Source organism: Macrotis lagotis, chromosome 1 (genome assembly GCF_037893015.1).
Source record: "Macrotis lagotis isolate mMagLag1 chromosome 1, bilby.v1.9.chrom.fasta, whole genome shotgun sequence".
NCBI classification, from domain to species: Eukaryota; Metazoa; Chordata; class Mammalia; order Peramelemorphia; family Peramelidae; genus Macrotis; species Macrotis lagotis.
Window position 1 is genome coordinate 565584897 of NC_133658.1, and position 22996 is coordinate 565607892.

The 22996-nt window shown below is 34.9% G+C and overlaps 2 long non-coding RNA genes across 2 annotated transcripts in view; one reads left to right on the plus strand and one right to left on the minus strand.

The window, feature by feature from the left end:
* Positions 1 to 22996, minus strand: part of LOC141507147 (uncharacterized) — an 866305-nt gene that overhangs the window by 16653 nt on the left and 826656 nt on the right. The gene's annotated exons all lie outside the window — the stretch shown is intronic.
* On the plus strand, positions 4540 to 22148 carry LOC141507145 (uncharacterized). The gene is made up of 2 exons (XR_012474086.1): positions 4540 to 4750; positions 21764 to 22148. It is a non-coding gene; the product is annotated as an uncharacterized LOC141507145 (long non-coding RNA).

The following is a 22996-nucleotide window of genomic DNA, read 5'->3' on the forward strand; positions in this document are numbered from 1 at the left end:
ACCCTCATAGGTCCCCAGATCAAGTCTCAGCTCTTTGAAGCCAACCTACTCTGACTAGCAGGACCTTGATCTCCATTTAGGAATGCTTTTTTTTTAGGCTTTTGCAAGGCAAACGGGGTTAAGTGGCTTGCCCCAAGGCCACACAGCTAGGTAATTATTAAGTGTCTGAGACCGGATTTGAACCCAGGTACTCCTGACTCCAGGGCCAGTGCTTTATTCATTACGCCACCTAGCTGCCCCGGAATGTTTTTTTTAAAAAGACTATATCATATAATATCTTGCCAATTTGTTTCAAGCATTATATTGCCACCAATACCATGGTCTACTAAGATTCATGTCTCAGATGAATTTGTATTCTATCATGGTTTTCAGCAAATGCTCACTAAATATTTGTTCACTGAATGATTGCTACATTAGCTTTCTCACCTAGGAAAGGGGTAGGGGAGAGAAACGGAGAAAGAGGAATGAGAGAAAGGAAGGAAGGAAGGAAAGAAAGAGAAAAGAGAAAGAATAGAAAGAAAAAATAGTTGGCTATTACAAATTCCAGTTAAAATTGGAATGACCAAAAAAATAAGTTGGCCATATACATACATATATATATATATATATATATATATATATATATATATATATATATATATATATATATATATATCTTTAAGGTTTTTGCAAGGCAATGGGGTTAAGTGACTTGCCCAAGGCTAGGTAATTATTAAGTGTCTGAGCTGGAATTGAACTCAGGTACTCCTGACTCCGGGGCCCGTTCTCTATCCACTGTGCCACCTAGACACCCCTGGCTATATATCTTTTGAAGCAGCAGTGCCCTTCTATGGCAACAGGAAGAGAACCATGATAATCCCTATATCTCTTTCTTAGCATTAAAGAACAACTGAAACCAGGGAAAGCCACAACTTCTCCTGGCATCATGATTCTGAATGGCTAAGGTGCCATTATAACTAGACTCTGAAATTTAAATCATGGGACTTCTCAAGAGAAATCTTAACTGCCATGAAGATGGTCATGAAGGAAGCAAGATGATTTGTAGGGCAGCTTTGTAAAAAAAGTTCCCTTTTTTCACTGGAACTTGCTACATATTTATGACTCCATATAAATGGCATCATCCTTCCTACACTTAAAAAATGAGACCTGTACATTAATCTGATTTAAATGAGGAGCCCAAATAGGTTAAGGATGAATACTATAATGCTGTAGATAGTGATTTCCATTTTTATTACCATTTTTTTTACTTTTATACATCTGGTTTCATTTATATTTGACTATATTTGACTCCATTTCTTTCAGGTACCAGGTTTTAGAGTGGGATTAACCAGCTTGTGGGGCATTATTAGATCCTTTGGGGAAAGATGGAGATGGGAACTTGAGCTCTTTACCATTACTAGATGCCTCCTAAGGTGATTTGAAGTCACTGTTACCTTTTACAGTGATAAGATTTTTGAATGAGTTGGGAAGAACTTTAGGAGGTCTAGGTGTATAGAGCACTAGATAATGGTTAGGTTGAAAAGGAAGAAATAGAATAACAAAATGACAAAGAGATCACCTATAGTAACATTTTGCTGTGGTGAGCTTGACCTTTCTTTAGTGGAAGTCAGTGATCATTCACAAAATTGCTGAAAGATTATTATTATTATTACCTCTAAACTAATGGAGAAGGTAGAAATTAGTCAATGTTTATAGAAGTGAACTGGTAACTAGATCAGAATTTTAAAAAAACTTTTAAGAAATGAGTTTGGAAGGGATTCGGAGAAGATGGCAGAGTAGGTCAGATTTCCTCCACTAAGAAGTCAAAAAACAACTCCAGTTGAAAGTAGAGTGGCAAAAACAAACATAAGTTGTGGCAGAATTGAGCTCCTTTTAGGACCAGAGAAGCTTCAGTGTTCCTTCTGGGACAACCAGTGAAGATATGAAGAAAGATCCCAGGACTGGGGCTCTGCTGGCTGAAAGACAATTATTTCCAGGTTAGCTTCATAAAGAAGCAAAAGAGAAGCCCTAGGGGCAGCCAGTTTGGGAAGTAGCCTCTACCTCAGCCACAGGAGAAGACAGGTTCCCCTGCTGATAAGGGAGACCAGGCCCAGCCATGCATATGAGCCACAGACTTGGGTAAGAAGGCACTAGCATATCCCCAGTGATTGCAGAGGCAGTGGTATGTAGACACTGCTGATTATAGACACTTAATTGGTTGTAGAATGGAATTCTCAGTCTTGATTCCAAGCTAGAGGAGAGAACTGAAGGTTTATAACCTCTTGAGGTTCTCAGGGAATCAGATCATTTCCAGTTGTGGCTTGGAGGGGGAAAGGAATGCAGAGGTTGGTTCTAGGACAAAGCTCCTGAGGGGTGAAGAAACCATTCCCTATGCTACAGAACTAAAGGTGAATATAGGAAAAGTTGCTAAAAAATTAAAATCTGATCAGACAAAAAGAACCAAATGCAGACAGTTACTATGGGAATAAAGAAGACTGGGTTTTGTCTTCAAAAGCTGAAGCTGCTAAAGAAAAACAAAAGCCTCTCCTACCACAAAGAGTAATATCAAATGATTATCTACTCAAATAGAACTCTCAAAAAAGATTTAAAAAATCAAGCAAGAGATATTGAGGAAAAAACAAAAAAAAAAAAGAAAATTAGAACAATCCAAGAAAAAACCAGAAATTTATGAAAAGAAAGGAAACCAAGTGGAAAAGGTGATCCAGAATCTAAAGAAAATGGCTCTTTGGAAATTATAATTGGGTAAGGGGAAGCCATATAAAACAAAATATAAAAAAAATGAAAAAGTAGAAGAAAAAGTGAAATACCTCAAGAAAAATGAGAGATTTTGAGAATAGATTAAGAAGAGAAAACAAAAGAATAATCATACTACCTGAAAGTTACGATAAAAAAAAAGAATCTTGAGACAATCATACTAGAAATGAAGAAAATTGTCCTAAAGTACCAGAACAAGAGGGAAAGTAGAAATAGAAAAAAACTCATTGATCACCATCTGAAAGGGATCCTAGGAGGAAAATTGATAGGAATATCACAGCTAAATTCCAAAACCCCTGGGTTAAGGAGAAACTAAGAAGAGCAACAAGAAAAACAATTCAAATATGGTAGAACCACAATAAGAATTACACAAGACCTAGCAACAGCTATTTTAAAATACCATAGATCTTGGAACACTATATATTGAAGAGCAAAAGAACTGGGGCTGTGGCTGAAAACATCATACCAGAAAAATTAAGCATAATTTTGAATAAAAAAAACGGACACAACAAATTGTCAGACTTTCAGGATTTTGTTGCAAAAAGACCAGAACTTAATAGAAAATTTGACATAAAAGAATCAAGAGAAGTATAAAGTAAACATTAAAGTAATTACAAGGAATCAATAAGGACAACTTGTTTAAACTCTATATGTGGAAATGTAAACCATATGTTCAAGACTGTTATTAGTAATTGGGTAATTAGAAGGAAAATTGGGGTTAGAGCTGAGTAGGATGAGATTATTAAAAGTAAAATTGTTAGGAAAAGATTAAAAATGTTACTATCTTATACAAATGAGGTATGAGAAGAAAAATTGATACAGAAAAATTAGATGAAGGAGAGCTGATAGTTCTAGAAACCTAAATATATATATATGTACACACACACACACACACACACACACACACACACACACACGGCTGTTAGTCTTCTAAAATCAGAAAGAAATAAGAGGAAGGGACAGGGAGAATAATGAGTTAGGGGTAAGAGATTTTGATAAGAGACTTTATAAAAAGGTATATAGATTAATGGGGATATTGAAGGGTGTGTAGATCAATAGAAAGGTGTGTGTAAAGGAAGGATTCTTTGAAGTTGATTAAGGAATAGGAGGGCAAGGTAGGAAGTAAAAGTAAAGTAGAGGAGTGAGATGTTGTTGCCTTCAGGAAATGCTATAAAAGTGAGAGATATATTGAAAACAAATATACATTTGTGAATATATATGCATATATCTATGTGTATGTATGTGGGTATGTATAAATGTATATATATATATATATATACATATGTCTATGGGTGTATATATATAGGTATATGTGTATGTGAATATATATATGTGTGTATATCATGTCTTTATATCTGTGTATATCTACATATACATATATACATATACATGTATTTATCCATGCTTAATTACAGATGTCCTGAGGGGGAGATGGAGGAAAAAAAATTAACAGTGAATAACAGAGAAGGAAAGAAAACCTACAAGGAAACAAAGAAAAGATGGATAGTTTTAAACATAATATGTAATATTTATTACATCAGTTTTCTTGAAATCAAAATTTATTGCTTTATATTATGAATCCTCTCATTTTTCTACATACATGACAATTTTTTTAATTTTGTAAAAGAAAAATAGAAAAAAGAAAAGGGTTTTCTGGGCCTTAGTTTTCTGAACTATGAGCAGTAATTCTGTATGCAAGTCATAATTGCATGGAAAGGTATGTTACATCATAGCTAAAAAGGAACATACTTTGGCATGGTAAGAATTCTAAGGTTTCTAAAGAATTCTGGTGAAAATCAGGAGGCAAACATCTTCTAAAAGAAGAACACTTGGACTGAATACATGATGCCATAAAGACATGTAATAATACTCATGGTTATAATATTCCGGATTTTAGTTCTGAGAGTAAACATAAGTGAAGATATGGGAGTAGATGATACCATGTGCAGCCTTTGGTCAACAGGCTCAAATAAATACAGGACAACTTGCTCTAGGGGTAAGTAGGTCAATGCATTGAAACATAGATTTTTAACTGCACTGAGACTTGGAGTTTTTCTGCACAACTGTGTTTATAGAAGATTTGGGAATCATATTCTAGATATGTGATCAATATATTTATCCCATTAAACAGATGTTGGTGTTTTGGCAAAATTTACCATTTTCTAAAAGGTACAATGGTTAGCAAGGATTAGAGGGAAAGTGCAATCTGTTTTAAAACCAACTTTAAACCCCTGTGATTTACTACTTTACAAGCAAAGTCTGTCTAGGCTTAAGTTGGCTGAAATTTGGAGATAGCTTTGGAAGTTTTAGAAATGTACAAAGGGATATTTTTTTCACATTTTTATGCATGTAATATTTTATGTTTATAAAGACATTTTTAAAGAAAGACACTCACTTCAGTTTATGTGATTCCCATGTTTAAAAAATACCCCAAAAACCAAAACCTCAAAAAACCAAACTTTCAAACTGCCCCTATGTTTTCTTATGTAAAGGGAAAATTTATAAAATATAAAGCTATTCCTGAATAAAAAGCTTAGTGACCCATTATATACTGCCCATATCATAATCTGGTGACTAGCCATACATCACTTTGTACTACAGTACAAAAACAAATCAAAATACTCTCTCCAATGAAAAATTATGTGGCAGCTGGGTATAGTGATTAAACTTTTTCCCTCAAATATTTGGCCACTAAAATTGTTTTTGGCTGAAAGGAAAGAGTTAGCAAGAGTTAGGGTATACAATATATTTGAACTTTCAAGAAGACAAGAAACATCAATACATCTGGGGAATAGAACTTGCAATTGACTGTTTTTTACCATCTGGTCTCAAGAGCATTTTTTGCTTGGAAGTTGCATAAGCATTAAAAAAGTATACAACTTCCTGTATGATGTTTTTGGTCACTTACAATGATGCATTACAAAGAAAAACTAGTTTCTGCAAGTATTCCTTACTCTAGATGACTATATATATATAATATATATATATATATATTATATAACTAGGATTGTTGACAGGATATCTTTATTCTGAATATTTGAAACAAAATGCTCAATAGTAAAGGTTCTCTCTACTAAAGTTTTAGTTTCTATTCTAAACTACCAAGAAATTCCAAGTTCTAAACTGAAAGGCTATTTTTCCTTATTAGAAAAAAAATGCAACTTATCTCAGTCAACATTAAAAGCTAAATTACAGTAACATCACATTTATGTTGTTCCCCATAAGTGAGTTTTCTAGATAACTCCAATTTACCTCATTAAGCACCTAATTTTTTTTTTATTTTGACCATCTTGGATGGAAAGTTTTATAAAATGTACCTCAGACTTCCTTGAACACTTGGTAGTAAAAGAATAATTTAACTGTCTCTCAATAGCTTAGGGTCACTGTAATGAATATTCATTATTGGACTATGTGGCAATACAGATTGATGTCATCTTTAGTTAAAATCTCTCCTTGGCTAACATCATACTGTTAACAATCACGTCTCACTGTATTCACTGTACCTATCTCTAAAAGTCTCATCTATTGTGGGTCTCATTTTTCTTACCTATAAAATAATGGGGTCAGTTTAGATCATCTCTTAAGATAACTTTCAAATCTAAAACTTTGCTTCATCTAGTTAGATTAATCATACATTAGAACATCAAGGGACTTAGAAATAATTTAATCCACTTCTCTCATTTTATAGATGAGGAAACTGAAGCCCAGGGACATGATATTTACTCAGCATCACACATCAACTCATAGAATCTGTTGCCTCCTAATGTGTTTTTCACTATACCTTAGTATCCATGGACTATATTATACTGTCCTCTGGTTCTCTGTAGATCATGGAACAAGACGGTAAAAACTATGTAACTTGTATTTTAAACAAGACTCAATTAGATGAATTCAAGGCTCAAAAAGAAAATGCCAGGCTTATGTAAAGAGACAATGAAACGACTATCCTGTGTGCTAAATTATTTTCTTGTTGAAAACTGTTCTAGAGGGTTAAATTTGCTGTAAGATTAACCTCTGAATAACTGGGGAATGATTATGTTAGAAATCATATTTTTTTTCTTCTTGTAAGTTGACAAATGCTATTATTTTAAATGATGTTGTTTAAAGAAAATTCTCTATCACTTTCCTTGGGAGGGATGTGTCAGTGTGATCCATTTATTTTCCATTCTCTTAATTTCCTTAAGCAACATAACTAATGAGTTTAAATTGAGAAGTAAGGATTTAACACATTTTCAAGGTGAGGTAGAATGAATTTGGGTAATTTTTTTTAGCCAAAGAAACAAAAGCAAATGCATTGGTCATGATAGTAAAATTCTTTTAGCCTTACTTTCCTTATCCAAGAAGTTTTGAATTTTCTCCATTTTTTATCATGAATTTGACACACATCAACATTCCCATGGACAAAGAACAGGAAAAAGAGAATTAAGTATAAAAATATGAATCTCAATAATGTTTATACAGTCTGTATTTTTAAATGTATACATTGAATTAAACATGGTAATACTAATGCTAGCCTACTTGTCTGTGTCCTCTTTTGAACTTTATATATACATATATATATATATATATATATATACACACACACATAATGTTTCATTGACACTTTTTTCTTTACATCTATGTTTTTCTATCACTATCACTCTTCCATACTCCCCTCCCCATAACTATATCTACCAAAAATATAAAAAATATTGTAAAAATAAATATAGCAAAGCAAAACAAATTCACATATTAATCTTATTTGAAAATGTAGAAGTATACATTATCATCTGTATTCTATATCTGTGATTGGTCATTGCATTGATTACAATTAAGTCTTTCCAACTTACTTTCCTTCACAATATTTTAGTTATTGGTATAAATTGTTCTCCTAATCCTGCTCATTTCACTCTTCTACGATTCTTCTAAGTCTTCCAAAGTTTCTCTGAACCTATCACGTTATCCTTTCTTAGAGTATAATAATATTCTATTACATTCATATTCCACAACTTATCCAGCCATTCCTTAAGCAATGTTTGCAGTTTCTCACGAAAGCAAAAAATGTTTCAAATATTTTTGTTTGCATGGGCCTTTTTAAAACATTTTTTTAGAGATCATATGAAAATGCTGATTTGCTTATTTCTCTCATGAACAAAATCGTCAATAGGAAAAACCACCATTTAGCCATACTGAACTATTTTAGAATTTGTGATAAGACAGCTTTCCCTACTATATTTTATTTTATTTATTTTAGGTTTTTGCAAGGCAAATGGGGTTAAGTGGCTTGCCCAAGGCCACACAGCTAGGTAATTAATAAGTGTCTGAGACCAGATTTGAACCCAGGTACTCCTGACTCCAGGGCTGGTGCTTTATCCACTGCTCCACCTAGCCACCCCCTCCCTACTATATTTTAAAAGAAAACTATCTATGGTAAACAAAATGGGGTTAAGATTTTCAATGGATTATATTGAATTTGCTTTAGCAATCTCATTTTGCATGAAATTTAGATACTAAGTATAAATAATTCTCATTTGTTCATTATAGGAGAGTGGTCTCAGATTTCTGTTTAACAGTCAAAAAAGCATTTATTAAGTGCTTACTATTTTGTTATCTGAGTTTCAAGTGACTGCATGTACTGAAAAATACCCAGTCTTTTTAAAAAATTATTCTATGCTTTTTACTAATTCAGATTCTTATAGCCATTCTCAATCTATCTGAATGAGTGAGGTTCTATTGCATATTTCTGAGTTCTTAACTTTGAAAACTTAAGTTTTCCCACAGAATAAAAGCTTATTAGATTAATTTATGTTCTTTAAAATGCTTGGAAGATGGAAAGATCTATGTAAGTGCAAGACCTATTTCTTATCAATGAACATCTGGTTATGTTTGATAACTTTAGAGAATTTAATAGGAAACTCACTCTTTTTTTTTTTGTTTTTTGTTTTTGCAAGGCAAATGGGATTAAGTGGCTTGCCCAAGGCCACACAACTAGATAATTATGAAGTGTCTGAGACCGGATTTGAACCCAGGTACTACTGACTCCAAGGCCAGTGCTTTATCCACTATGCCACCTAGCCATCCCAGGAAACTCACTCTTACAAAGCCACTGAAGCTACTATAGACTAAGGTGCTCAATCAGAAAGAATCAAGGTCTTATATCAGTCTGACAACTTAGCTATCAACAGTGTGAAGATGTCCAGTGTGCCCTGAAAATGATTCAAAATATTTCTTGTTTTTCAAGAATTTCCTCTCTCCTTAAATGTGAAACTTGATGAACACAGAGCTGATTTCTACCACCTCCATCTTCATCTTTAGTTATTTACCTCGGGTTATTACAAGAACCAGTATGATTCCTTTTTTTTTTTAATTTCAAAGAAGACTAATGATTGAATAATTTTCTCACATCTCTGTTTGTACTTTCACAGTCTGGATTCATTGATTTGTATCTTATAAGTGGACATTTCCTTTGTTGGCCACAAATCAATCTATAGACCGAGGCTGTCTCTATATTTTCCCCCTTTCTAGCTTTACAAAAGAAAAAAAAGAAAACCAAAAAAAAAAAATCAAACCAGGACTTCATTTTACTTTTTTTGTCTAAATTTTAAAAATGTCATGGATTTATTAGCATTTTACAAAAGGAAAAAACTATAAATTTTTCAAAACAGGAATTCCTTCTAACTCTGATCAGATTTTTCTTACATAGCTAAACACAGAGAGATGCCATTAATGTAACAATGATGTGCACTTCTACCATTCAGGGTCTGGTACTCCTTTGCGAACCCAATTATGATCCATTCTTTTAAACATCACAAAACTGCCCAATGCAACACACTGTGATGTCACAGTCAGACATGACTTCATGGCAGGAAAAAACAAAAAGATGAAAAAAGGATGAATGCATTCCACTTTTAATCAAACCTACTAGTCAGGAGGTAGAAGGGGAATAGAGAAAGAAATCTTTCTTTTCTTTTTCTTTTTTTTGAGGCAGAAAGCAAAAGAAAAAGGAAGCAAGAGCTTTCACACATGAGTGCAAAAAACTTAGCTCTGAAGATATCCCAGTGCTTTACCACAAGAGGCTGAGTATGAAAGAAAGGACAAAGAAATTCTACCATCAATCAGAATGCATTTGCATGCACAGAGCTACAGGTGGAAAGAAAGCAGGCACGATTTGATTTATCTAGATTAAAAGAGCAATTTTCCATCCCTTTTTTCAGAAATAGTCAATCAATTTTGGCTTAACTGTTGCTAACTGTACTAGGTTCATTCTAATAACCTACTGATTTAAATGCTGTATTCCTGGATGAAGGTAACACTGCAGGAAGAACTAGAGACTAACCATGAAAGAGAGGAGCACTTAAGGTCATAGATAGCATGACAAAGCTCATTAATTTTGAAAATTAACATTATGGTTTGTCTGGACATTATGGCCACAGTCACATCAGAATTTCTAATCAGCATGGCATGACCTGGGGCTTGAATACTATAAACTTCTCTCACACAATTGTTTAAAAATCTAATCCTGGGAATACTGAAGTCTGTAAATTATTTTAGACCCTTAATTCTGAAAAGGAACTTTAACAGATCGTAGAAACCCAAAATGGTGGAAATGTTGAGCTGCTAATTTTCTAAAGTACAGAAGGGAAATAACCTCAATAGTGAAAGTTCCATTTATGCATTTGATGAGGATCATAATGTTTCCTAAACTATGCATGCTTGAGAAAAAGAGGACAAGTAGATATTGTAACAGATTACACTGGATTTATAAATAAATTAGGGAAGGATATGTATATAGATTAATTAGAGATAGCTAAGTGGCTTAATGAATAGAATGTTGGAACTGGAGTCAAGAAGATCTGAGTTCAAATTTGACCTTGCTATCTGTGTGACTCTGGGCAAGTCACTTGACCTTTGCTTGCCTTAATGCCCTGGAGAAAGAAATGGCAAATCATTCCAGTGTCCTTGTCAAGATAACACAATGGACAATAATAGTGTGCTCTGCATAGGGGATTACAAAGAGTTCAGGTGAATAACTGAACAACAGCATGTATAAAGGGTAAAGCCCTTCAAGAAAAAAAAGGGGGGAGTTGAATTGGACATAGAAAAATCTTTGATGGGGGTGGCTAGGTGGTGTAGTGGATAAAGCACCGGCCTTGGAGTCAGGAATACCTGGGTTCAAATCTGGTTTTCAGACACTTAATAATTACCTAGCTGAGTGGCCTTGGGCAAGCCACTTAACCCCATTTGCCTTGCAAAAATCTAAAAAAAAAAATCTTTGATGGAATCAAAGAGTATTGGGATTGGAAGGGAATCTGTGAAGATTAATAAGTTCAAACAACCCATTTTGCAAAGTTATAACCTGAAGTCTAGAGAGGTTGAATGACTTGAAGTCCCACAGCAAATAAATGGTAGATCAAGGAACAAAATACATCTCCTTACTCTCAATCAAATGATTTTCCTTTAGAGACTAATAAGCCAGGGAGGAAAAACACCCTCAGATGGTTTAATGGATCTTGCTTGACTAGAGAAAACAAATGTAGTAGCAACTTTTCCAGGTTTCTATAGAATAAACTCAATCATACAATCAAAGGAACTGCTTCCCTAGAAAAGATAGGCTCATGAGATATATAAGGCAGTGATATATATAAGATTAATTTGAAAGAATGCTTTAAAAGGATCAACCAAAGGAATGGGAGAAAAGATAGACTGGAGACATAATTATCATCTCCAAATATTGGAAGGGCTATCCATTGGAAGAGGGATGACACAAGTTTTTCAACTCTTTTGATGATATAATTCGGGTCAATAAGTAAAAGGCATGAAGAGGGAAATTTGTGCCTCAATATAAAATGATACTTTCTAGCAATTAGAATGGTCCCAAAATAGGATGGCTATCTTAGAGCTTCATCCTTGGAAGTCAAGAAGAGGTTGGATGACCCTTTACAATGTAAAGTATATTGTATAGAGAATCTGAGTTTCTGGTGGGATTAGATAAAATCTAAGGCATCTGTCTGGCAAATAAATATGCCCCTTTTCCTAAAGACTATCAGTCTAGTTAAGCATGTATAGGTTTTCCCACTGATAGTATGACTATCTGGTGATGATTTGTTGGCCATATCAATGTATAAAACAAAAATATCTAGTAGTCCTTAATCATATTGGCTTCTTCAGTGATGGAAGGGGCAACAATCTACAATATTAATTTTGCAATTGGTATTTTAAATGGGAGCTCCTTGTCTTGAAAACAAAAAAAAGGGGCATATTACTGGGGAACTGAATCAAATTTCATCACACTCAATAGAAATGAAACCAGAAGAAAAAAAAAAGAAGTTTCAGCTAAAAAGGTAATTCAAGAATTCTTTCTATAGAATAAAATAAAGGTATTCAGAGAGTTGGCTTACAGGAAAATCCAGGAACAATAAGGTAGGTCAATTCATGAGATATTTGCATAGTTAGCATTTCATTTTATGAAAAGTTTTTTTAAAGAGACCACCAGGAAAATAAATGTAGGTTTTGTACCATCCATTGCAAAAATGAGGTGGTAGAAAAATTCTATAAGGAAGTATCTACAAATTAAATTTAGTTTGTTTTAACAATAATAATAATTATAATAAATGATTATAATATATAATTATTATAAATAATAAATAATAAAACATAAAGGAAAGATAATGGAAAATGAATGGAAAACATGATTTGAGAATATAAAAGATAGGGCAGCTAAGTGGTGCAGTGGGCAGAGCACTGGCCCCCTAAATCAGGAGGACCTGACTTCAAATTTGACCTCATACACTTAATAACTGCCTGGCTGTGTGACGTTGGGCTAGTCACTTAATCCCATTGCCTTAAATAAAAATACAATTTTAAAATAAATAAATAGAAAAGATAGACTATAAAGCCTTATAGGCTTTACAAAAGGGTAATGATATTTCCTGCAAGAAGGGAAGTGTGAAGCACTGAGCACAGAGAGAAAAACAACAAATATTGAAGCCAATTATATTGCATTAGACAAGAAATGACAAATTACTAACATGGGAGTAATTTTATAATATACTGTCTCTATATTTGGGACCATCAAATTAATACATCAAAGGGCAAAATCAATACCAAATTAGAAGAATAAAAATAAGAAGATATGTACTCTTTAAGCAAATTCTTGATGCCAAAATATGGCTAACAGTCATGAATATAGACTATCACAATTTCCTAAAGAAGCTACCATCACAATTTCCTAAAGATGGAAATCAAGAGCCATGGTGAACCTGGAAACTGTTTAGCTAGCCTTACATGCCAAATGGAAAGTTATGGTAGCCATGGCCAACATCAATTTAAAATATAAATCTATTTTGTAAAGTTTTAGGATAGAAAGTGGTAGAGGATTATATAAGCATCATCTAATAAAAGAGGAGAAACCATGTTTATAGAAAGTCTGATGACTTATCCATTCAGAATTATTTGAAGGCTTTTTCTTTGTAAGGCATTGGGGTTAAGTGACTTGCCCAAAATCACACAGCTAGGTAATTATTAAGTGTCTGAGGCTGTATTTGAACTCAGGTACTCCTGACCCCGGGGCTGGTGCTCTATCCACTGCACCATCTAAACCACTCCTCATCTGAGGAATAATCTGGAAGGCACACAATGAACAAATGTAACTTTTAAAAATAGATCTGAATAGCTTTCTATAACAAATCTCTCCATAAAACTCATTGGAGTCACCACATTCTGATTAAACATCAGCATGAGTGATGCTACATGGATTAAGTAGAAATGAAGACTGAAGGAAGAAAAGAAAAGATGGGAAAAGCAGCTGCACAAGATTGATGCCACTTTAAAGATTTTCCTCCAACATGGCACCCCTCATGAATTTATTAAAATCATATAAGATTTCTTAAAAGATGTAGGAATAGATAAGTCAGATTATATTATATTATAAATCTCTGATTATTATTCTCAAACAAGTAAAAAATTAAGAAGACATTTGCTCAACAAAAGTGGCAACTGGACCAATCCATTGGTCACTCCAATAGAGCATGTATAGTAAACAAAATACAGACTAAAGCAGAATTCTCTATATTTACTAAGAGTCTCCAGAGCTTCTTGGGGCAGACAACAGTATGTTGATTACAAAAGCCCTGGACTTTGTAGTATATAGTTGAGATTCATTATCAGTCAAAAGTGTTTGCTTTAACTATTCAAGCAGAAAAAATCAAGGGGATGAAGATTTTGTATTGTCCAGATTCTGTTACTCAGTCTGATGGATAAACGATTTTGTCCTTAAGTATATCTAACTTTGACAGACTCTGCAAAGGGGCAATGGATTGGACCAATAATTAAAAAGAACTTTAAGAGGCTGGGTTGCTTTTCATAAACTATAAAGTTCTTTTAACAATCCAAAGATTTTAAAATAAAGGCCCATCTTTTTTTTTTTTTTTAGGTTTTTTTTTTGCAAGGCAAATGGGGTTAAGTGGCTTGACCAAGGCCACACAGCTAGGTAATTATTAAGTGTCTGAGGCTGGATTTGAACTCAGGTACTCCTGACTCCAAGGCTGGTGCTCTATCCACTGTACCACCTAGCCACCCCCAAGGCCCATCTTTTTAGGAACAATATTCTCCTAGTGATTCTGAGTAACTTCTAAGTCACAGAGCACCACAATCTCTAAAGAATTAAAATTGGAGTGACATCAGAAGGGTATTAGAGAAATCTGAGATGGGCCTGAAAAGGCATCATTGTATTATCACCTAAAATTTGAGCAGGAAAAGTAGCATAACACCAGAGATGAATGATTAGAAAAAGTTACAGAACATTCTTGTAGTGAATGCACAAGTGATGGAGCCCATGCTTTCTGCTCAACGTCAGAAAGTGTATAAAGGTTCTTAGAATATGGAGAGGATCCCGGTGGAAGATTTATGGAAAGAATAGCACATGATGAATAGCCACCAATAGATTGTGATCTCAATCACTTGGACCCTCCAATGAATAAATCCATCAATGAGACTGTAGATCTATTGGAATGTCCAAAACAAGTTATCTTCCAGGTATGAGATTCTTTTGTTAAAAGCAAGACAAATGTAGGATCATAACTGCAGCTTTAAGTTTGCTATAAAAATGGGGAATTTGGGATCTCAAATCTTGGAGGACTCAAGCATCAGCATGACTGATGCTTGGATATGATATTATCCATTAATTAAGGGAAGTGAAGTGGTGCAGTGAATAAAACACTGGCCCTGGAGCCAGGAGGACCCGAGTTCAAATTCGGAGTCAGATGCTTATTAGCTGTGTGGCACTGGGTAAGTAACTTAAGACAAATTGCCTCTCAAATAAAGAAAGAAATAGGAGTGAACTTGATTAAGCAGGATTAAAAATAAGTTCTAAACAGAATGAGGGGGAGAAATTATAAAATTAAGTATCACATTCATCAGAGTGGCTCTTAAAGAATCACTAATTGAACACAGATGATCCATATTCTTCGGAATAAAAACAGAAAGGAAGTCAAAAGGACAGGAGCCCCTTCTTTCCTCCAGCCTTCCCTGAAGGTGAAGGAAGGTGAGAAAACTAAGTGTTTTCTGACCAAAAAGATCTTCTTTAAACATTGGGAATATATCCAAAGAGGAAGAAAAAAGAAAAAAACATCATCTACTAGGTAATGTGTCACATGGACATTATATTTTAGGGGGTGGAGGAGGGAGGGAGGGGGAGAGAAAGAGGAATAAATAATTGCACATTGGAGAAAAAGGCAGGCAATATAGATAACTATAGAGATAACTAATTTAGCAGAGGAGAGAGCAAATTATTGCTCTGAATAATACTTATTTTCTACAGTAAAAGTATGTGTGTGTGTGTGTGTGTGTGTCTGTCTGTCTGTCTGTCTGTCTGTGTGTCTGTGTGTGTGTAAAGAGGAGGGCTAAGACAGCAGGGTAATAATGGGAAAAATTATTAACTCAAACTTTGAGGGAGAGTTGAGTGACTTCTACAAGATGATTTACTTTCACTGTTCTTCCCTTTACTGTAATTATGAGGGCTACTTTCAGGGTTTAAAACAAAATAAAGCCCCCTCCTACAGTTCTTCTTTGGCTAGTCAGAAACACCCAAGAATTCCCTAATAAGGGATTGGGGTGGGGTGTGGAGCAAAGAGGGAACAGTAGACAACTAGAAATGAGAATGTGAAATGCTACTGTCAACTTCCATCCATAAACTTTCAAAGACCTCAAATAGAATAGGGAACAGCCTGCTAAACCTAAGACATAAGAGATAAAGCAAACTGCCCCTCTGCATCCCCAACCCCCATACTAGTCTACAATCAGGACAGTTTATGTGCTCCAAAAGCTAATTGGACTGTAAGAAGTGGATTAAAGAAAGAAAAAGAGTGGGGGTAGAGGGTAGAAATAAAAGAGAAAAAAAAAACATGTCCTTGTTGGAAGTTTTAAATTACAGACTCAAGAAAAAAAACACCAACAAAAAAACTGGCATTCCACCATATCCGGTCTAGTTACCAAATGGAAAAATGGGGTCATTAACATGTTTATTTGAATTACATTAGTCCTTCTCTTTCATATTTAATTTATGCAGTTAGAAAAAAAAGACACTGCAAATGACACTGAAAGACAGGGGTGTAATGGATCAGGGAGCTGGAAATGAATAATTATTACTCAGTTAAGGTGTTTTCCGGGTTCAATTTAGTCTGTTTTCTTTTTGTTTTGTTTTTGTTTCCTGATAGGGAAGTGGTAAAAGAAGGAAAAGTTAAGGTACAAATGGGACTTGGCTTATTAAAAAAAACTGAAGTTGAAGAGTCATCTTTTGATGGGAATAGAGTATTATTTCATTCTACATAGGGAGCTGGCCTAAAGACAAAAAACAGGAGGTAGTAATAAATAAACACTTCTCAGGACAGAGTACCTCAAAAATCAATAGTTGGCCTAGCATTTTCTTTTTACATTTTTATAAATTATAAGGAAAAAAAGGAGAATACAGTAAAATCTCTGAGTAAGCCGATAACACCTAGTATTTCAAGATGGAAATAAAATACCAAGCTGATTGGGATAAAGGGCAGGAAGATCTCTTGAGGTTGGGAGCTCTTGGAAAAATAGCAGATCGGTTTGAAAATGGGCCACTCTAATGTAATTTATCTTGAGAAAAAATAAAACAATCTATAGCACTATGACTCTGCATTATCAGTTATGACCCAGGAAAGAGATGTAGGAATTAGTAGAGTATCTTCCCTGAGGTTATTGACTAATAAATGTTGAGACAGACAAAAAAGGGCTGAAAACCTGCTAAGGGTATTGGAAAGGATGCTGGAAAAAAATAGAAAAGCTGTGATAATACTTCAAAGAGCACCCTCATACTGAAGGCTCCCCAGATTTAATGCTCATTACTTTTGCCATCACCACCTAAGGCATTCCTTTTTTTTGAAAGAATGTGACTTCTTCCCTTTGTCTCCTATTGTATCTTTCCAGATGGATTCTCCCCAAACACAACACTCTGCCAATCATTTAAAGTGCAAAACCTATTTTGCTATAGTAGGAGTAAGCTTACAACTACACCCCACCCCCAGAACAGAGTTAAATTTACAGATAGAGTCCAAAACTTCCTTTGCTCCAGGAGAAGTAATCTTTGCAACTATGTATATAGGTTCTCAAATTTGTAGGTATTTGGCAAAGTCTTGAAATGCAGTTGGTCAAAGATACCTATACTTAGGCTTTCTATTTTGCCCTATTTTCCTCTCAGGAGTCCTTGCTGTTTTGTTTCCAGTTCTTTGCGGGGAGGGGCTACTAGGATCCTTTCTGATAGGAATCAGACACACCCACAAGTCAAAATCCCATCCTCTGGCAGCCACTTAAAACTCTTGCTAGTGACTTGTTTTTCTGGACTTTGAAATTTATGTTCCTCCATTTAGATCAAGCATCATTAGTTCTCTAGCTTCTCAACAGCTTGACTATCCTTTAAATCCTTTCTCCACATCTGTTTCTTTGTCAGGATCACTTAGCTCCTAACTAAACCTTCCTCTCTCTGGTCCCTAAAGTTTAATTGTTCCCACATTCATTTATGAGGATGGCACTTTATTCAAATAAAAATTTATAATTACAAAGGAACTGGTCTGATTTCAACAATCAGTGTTAGGACAACAATTGACATTTATATAGCATTTGAGGTTTTACAAAGGACTTTATATACCTTTAATATCCCAACTTCCCAATATGAAACAATACTGTATCTTCTTTTAGAACACTGTGTACTCTCTTTAGTCATCAAGTATTAAAATACAGTACAGCAATAGAAGGCTCAATACTAGTTCAAATTATCTTAGCGACTGAGATGAGGGCTGGAGTTTTATGGGAAGACAACAAAACTTTGGTAAAATCAAAGATTGAGAAGCATGAGTCTAGTCTAAAAAGTAAAGAGAACATAAGGTCAGTTTTGCTTACCAAAGTTCAGTAAAATGAAATTTATTGTCACTCTTCAGGCTTGAAAGAGTACATTTATGGTCAAACAACAAGTACAACTCTATATACAATAAATAATAAAAAAAAACTTTCCTTATAAAGTAAAACTAAAACCTTGGTTTCCAAATGGTCCTTCTAGCCTAGCACTTCCTGACCCTTTCTGCCTCTTTTTAGATCTATGATTAACTTCTCCTTTCTTTCATCCTCTCTTCTCCAACTTACCACAATCACAGTTTTTAAGGTTGTTATTCTATCCCTTATCAAGAACTGATGATTGTGGAAGGAATAAGAGAAAAGTCCTTCCAGCTTCACTGAAGCCTCTAAGAAGATATCAGCTTTTATATCCTTGAATTGTACTGACTTTTGTACATGACTTTCCAAGGGAAATAGAAGGAAGTCGTCCTTTCATCTGTGACACATGTTCAAACTTAGTTGCCCTAATGGACCCTTGCCAACCATAATCCCTGTACCTATCTTACACCTGATGATAAAAGCCCACTCCCCTTCCCCCAATTTGGGTCTAAGAAATGAAACATAGTGAGGCCTATGACACATAACCATAACTAAAATCGATATGAGGCCTACTGTGTATCAGATATCCCACAAAGCACTTTACAAATGGTATCTCATTTAATCCTCAAAACCTTGGGAAGAAGATTCTATTATTATTTGCTTTTTTACAGATGAGGAAATTTAGGTTAGGTGCAATTAAGTGACTTGCCTAGGGTCCATATACTACTTAGTCCATCCCCAAATACATTCTATCTTTACATGAATGATAACATAAATTCTTCAAGTGTATTTTCACCTTATCACTTTAGTGAAATTTCTCTTTCCAAAGTTTTTGTCTTTACATGATTAATGCCCCATACATTTTAGGCAATTAATAAATTATTATTGAACAGATATGAATTGGATTGAATGAACTTTAACCTTTTTTTTTTGCAAGGCAGTGGGGTTAGGTGAATTTCCCAAGATCATGAGGATTTTTTTTTTTTAGATTTTTGCCAGGTAAATGGGGTTAAGTGGCTTGCCCAAGGCCACACAGCTAGGTAATTATTAAGTGTCTGAGACCAGATTTGAACCCGGGTACTCCTGACTCCAGAGCCAGTGCTCTGTCCACTGCGCCACCTAGCTGCCCCCTGTACCACCTAGCTGCCCTGATCATGAGTTTTAACCTTTTAGACAGGAATCAAGAAAGACAGCCAAGGTATTCTACAATGTCTTTCAGTACCATCAAAAACCATGAAAGGCTTATATGGGCAATGGAGTCTGAACTCAGTGAGGTAGTGCTCTTGGGTTCTTATGTTCAGAAAAGCCAGGGAATATCAGAGCAGCTGATATCTGTCAAGATGTGGCCAGAAGTAACTTATGGTCCCAGAGCTTCTGCCTCCTCCAACAGTGCTGCTCTGTCCCATCAAAAGCTCAGGCTACATGTTTTAATTCTGCTTTGCAGCTGCCCCTGTAGGTCAGGATTTGGCCTGCAGTAATCAAACCATGGGGTCATTTTGGGAAACATCCATGAAGAAGGGAGATAGGATTGCCCTGGAACAGACAGACAGCTGACCGCCAAGATGCTCAGTTGACAGTGACCTCTTCTTTAGACACAGGGTAAAGACATAAGTTGTTTTGCTAGGTCTTCTGGGGATGGATGGCAGAGCGTTCATAAATATATGCTATAAAGACTGGGTCTTAGACTTGTTTGCTATAAGAGTGCGGCAGTCTGTTGTTACCAGAGATAATTTTAAAAAATGACAACAATTAACAACAGTTATTGTTTAGTAAGCATTGTACTAAGCACTTTACAAATTATCTCAGTTGATCTTTACAATAATCCTGTGAAATAGAAGCTAGAATTATTTTTCCCATTCATTATTCCCATTTAAACTGAGACAAATAAAGATTAAGTGATTTGCCCAGAGTCACACAGCTAGTAAGTGTCTGAGGCTGAATTTGAATTCAGATCTTCAGAACTCTGAAGTTCTAGACCATTAGAACTCTCTGAAGTGTACTTGGGCAGTTCAGCCTTGGCTATGAACTTTAAAATTCCTGGTTAGCAAACCATGTGCATGTATATAACTATGTCTTAAAGACAGTTTAAGATGAAAAGATAGGTGGCTCAGTGGATAGAACACTGGACCTGGAGTCGAGAAGATCTGAGTTCAAATCCGACCTCAGACAATTACAAGCTATGTGATTCAGGGTAAGTCACTTTACCCCATTTACCTCAGTTTTCTCATCTACAAAATGAGCTAAAGAAGGAAATGGCAAACCACTCCTGGATCTTTGCCAAGAAAACCCCCTAATGGGGTCATGAAGAGTTGGGCATGATTGAAATGACCGAACAACAGTAAGGATTGAAACAAAGCATTTTAATCTGGTGATTTTGATTATATGAAGCTATGACATACTCTACATCAAGAGTATTATATGACAGCAAACACTGAGTTTAAGATGCTGCTTTCTGCCTCTATTTCTGCTAGCCAAATGATTTGCTTAGGCAGTACTCAAATCTAGAGCCTTATATGCTTCACTGTGTCTACAAAAGTGCATTTTCTTTTCTTTGCCAATTTTATAAATATATATGTGTCTATGTCTATACACTTATGTATATTTAAACACAATACATATCTATGTATGTATGGGTGTATATGTATGTACATACACACACATACACACATACATTTACACTGCAGTGGAACAAAACTCAACCATAACCAAATAAAGAAAAAAAAAGAGAAATATTATAGGGATGGCCATCCAGTCTTGGAGAAAAACTAGACTTACCAATCCTAACAAATTTGTTTTTCTTCAACATTGAAAGGTATTTGAATTAATAAGTGTAAAGATTTTGTGGCATGAAAACACGATGGTAAGTCATCTTAAACAACATTCAGCTCTCCAGAACTGGACAGAAATTCCTTTCAAAAAGGAATTAATCAATTATTTTTGAGATCGGAAAAGTCATTAAATATTGGTACCTCAATTATTTCCTTTTTAAAATGGGTCTGGTTTCACTGAATTTGAAGGCTACTGTTTGTAGTTACAAAATGATTAGGAACTAGTTGTGATTATTATTAGAGTCCAAACAATAATACTCTAGGTATAAAGTGAGATGAAAATTTGTGTTCATTTCTCCAGGGTTCCATTCCTTCTCCAGGATTATAACCAGAGTGCAACCTTATGGGTTACTGCTATGATTGATAGCTAACAGCTTCCTAAATATTCCTCTGGAGATTCCCAGCTTACTAATGATTATCACTGGCACATGAAAGAATGAGGGGTCTTTGTGGCATTCAGAAAATTGAAATGGCTCCTCAAAGCATAAATTCAAATTGCATTATTTGAAATCATGTTTTTTTTTGAAATAATAGTTCATGTTGACATAGTGTTTTGAAATTTTTTGGAAAGCTTTCTTTCTCCTTACAACTCTGTGAGGTAGGGATTACAAGTATTATTATCTCCATTTTACAGATAAAGAAAATGAAACCTAGGATGTCTAAGGTCTTGCAGTAATGTTGATCATAGTTTCTTTTTGAAGTCAGGTCTTTCCAGACTCCTATTATCTACTTTTTTCCTTGTCCCTGCCTAGGACATCACCACTACCATCAATAATACAACAGTTTCAGTGAAGATGCTGAAATAAAGATGGATGCCTACTGGACCTCTAAAAGCTGTGTCAAGTGTTTCCTTATTCATCTGGGAAGTAACAAGAGGGGGAAAATAAGGAAGAAGAAAGAATTTCCTCTGATTCATCACATTCACTGATAAACTTCTCCTAAGTATAGATGATGCACCAAGAAAAACACATTCATAAGGATTGTGCCTGGGTGTTATTTAAACCCTATGGACAGATGTGTGACTACTGATGCTCAAATCAATTTGTTTTGTCAAAGCACCTTTCTGTTGAAGAACTCCATGTATATCTGATTAGTTCAACTGTTTAGATTTAATGCCAATAAAGTTAGGGTTATCTCTGTTCATGTCATGACATTTTGGAGTCCAAGAGATAGGAAAGAATAGTGAGGAGTAATGGTCATAGCTTTGTCTTTAATGAGGTATGTGACTCTGGATAAATCACTGACTCTTTTGGGATCCCAGTTTCCATAGCTGTAATTCAAAGGAGTTGGGTTAAGTATTTTCTTAATTCTAAAATCATCATGGATGGTTGGGTAGCATCACATATGTTAATGTTAATGAGGTCAGCATTGGAGGCTCTTTTTCCATACAGGATAGTAATTGGCCTGCCTGCTTCCAATCTCTTCCTTTCAAAATTAATCCTTAACACTGCTGCCAAAATAACATTCTCAGTGTGTTACTCTCCTTAGACAAAATCTTCAGCTTTTATAGGATAAAACCAGAATTTCTTAGCCCCTTTAGCCTTATGTCAACCTGTTACCCTTCACCTATTCTAAATTCCGTTAAATCTGCCCCACACTTGACATTTCATCTCCCTTAATTCACACATGCTACATACCCCATATCTGTAATCTATTATTTCCTCATCTCTGCCTTTTGGAATGGAAAGAAACAAACACTAATTAAACTCCTGTTTAATTAAGCTAGGCACTGTGCTAAGTGATTTGCAAATCTTATCTCATTTGATGCCTTACTAGAACCCTTGGAAGTAAGTGCTGTTATTAACTCCTCTTTATAGTTGAGTAAATTGAGGCAGATAGCTGTGAAGTGACTTAACTAGGGTCATGCAGTTAGTATCTGAGGCTAAATTTGATTTCAGTTCTTCCTGAAATTTTAACTCAAATAATTAATATTAACTAGTTTTATTCATTCCTCATTTGTTCATTGAACAAAACATTTAATTAAG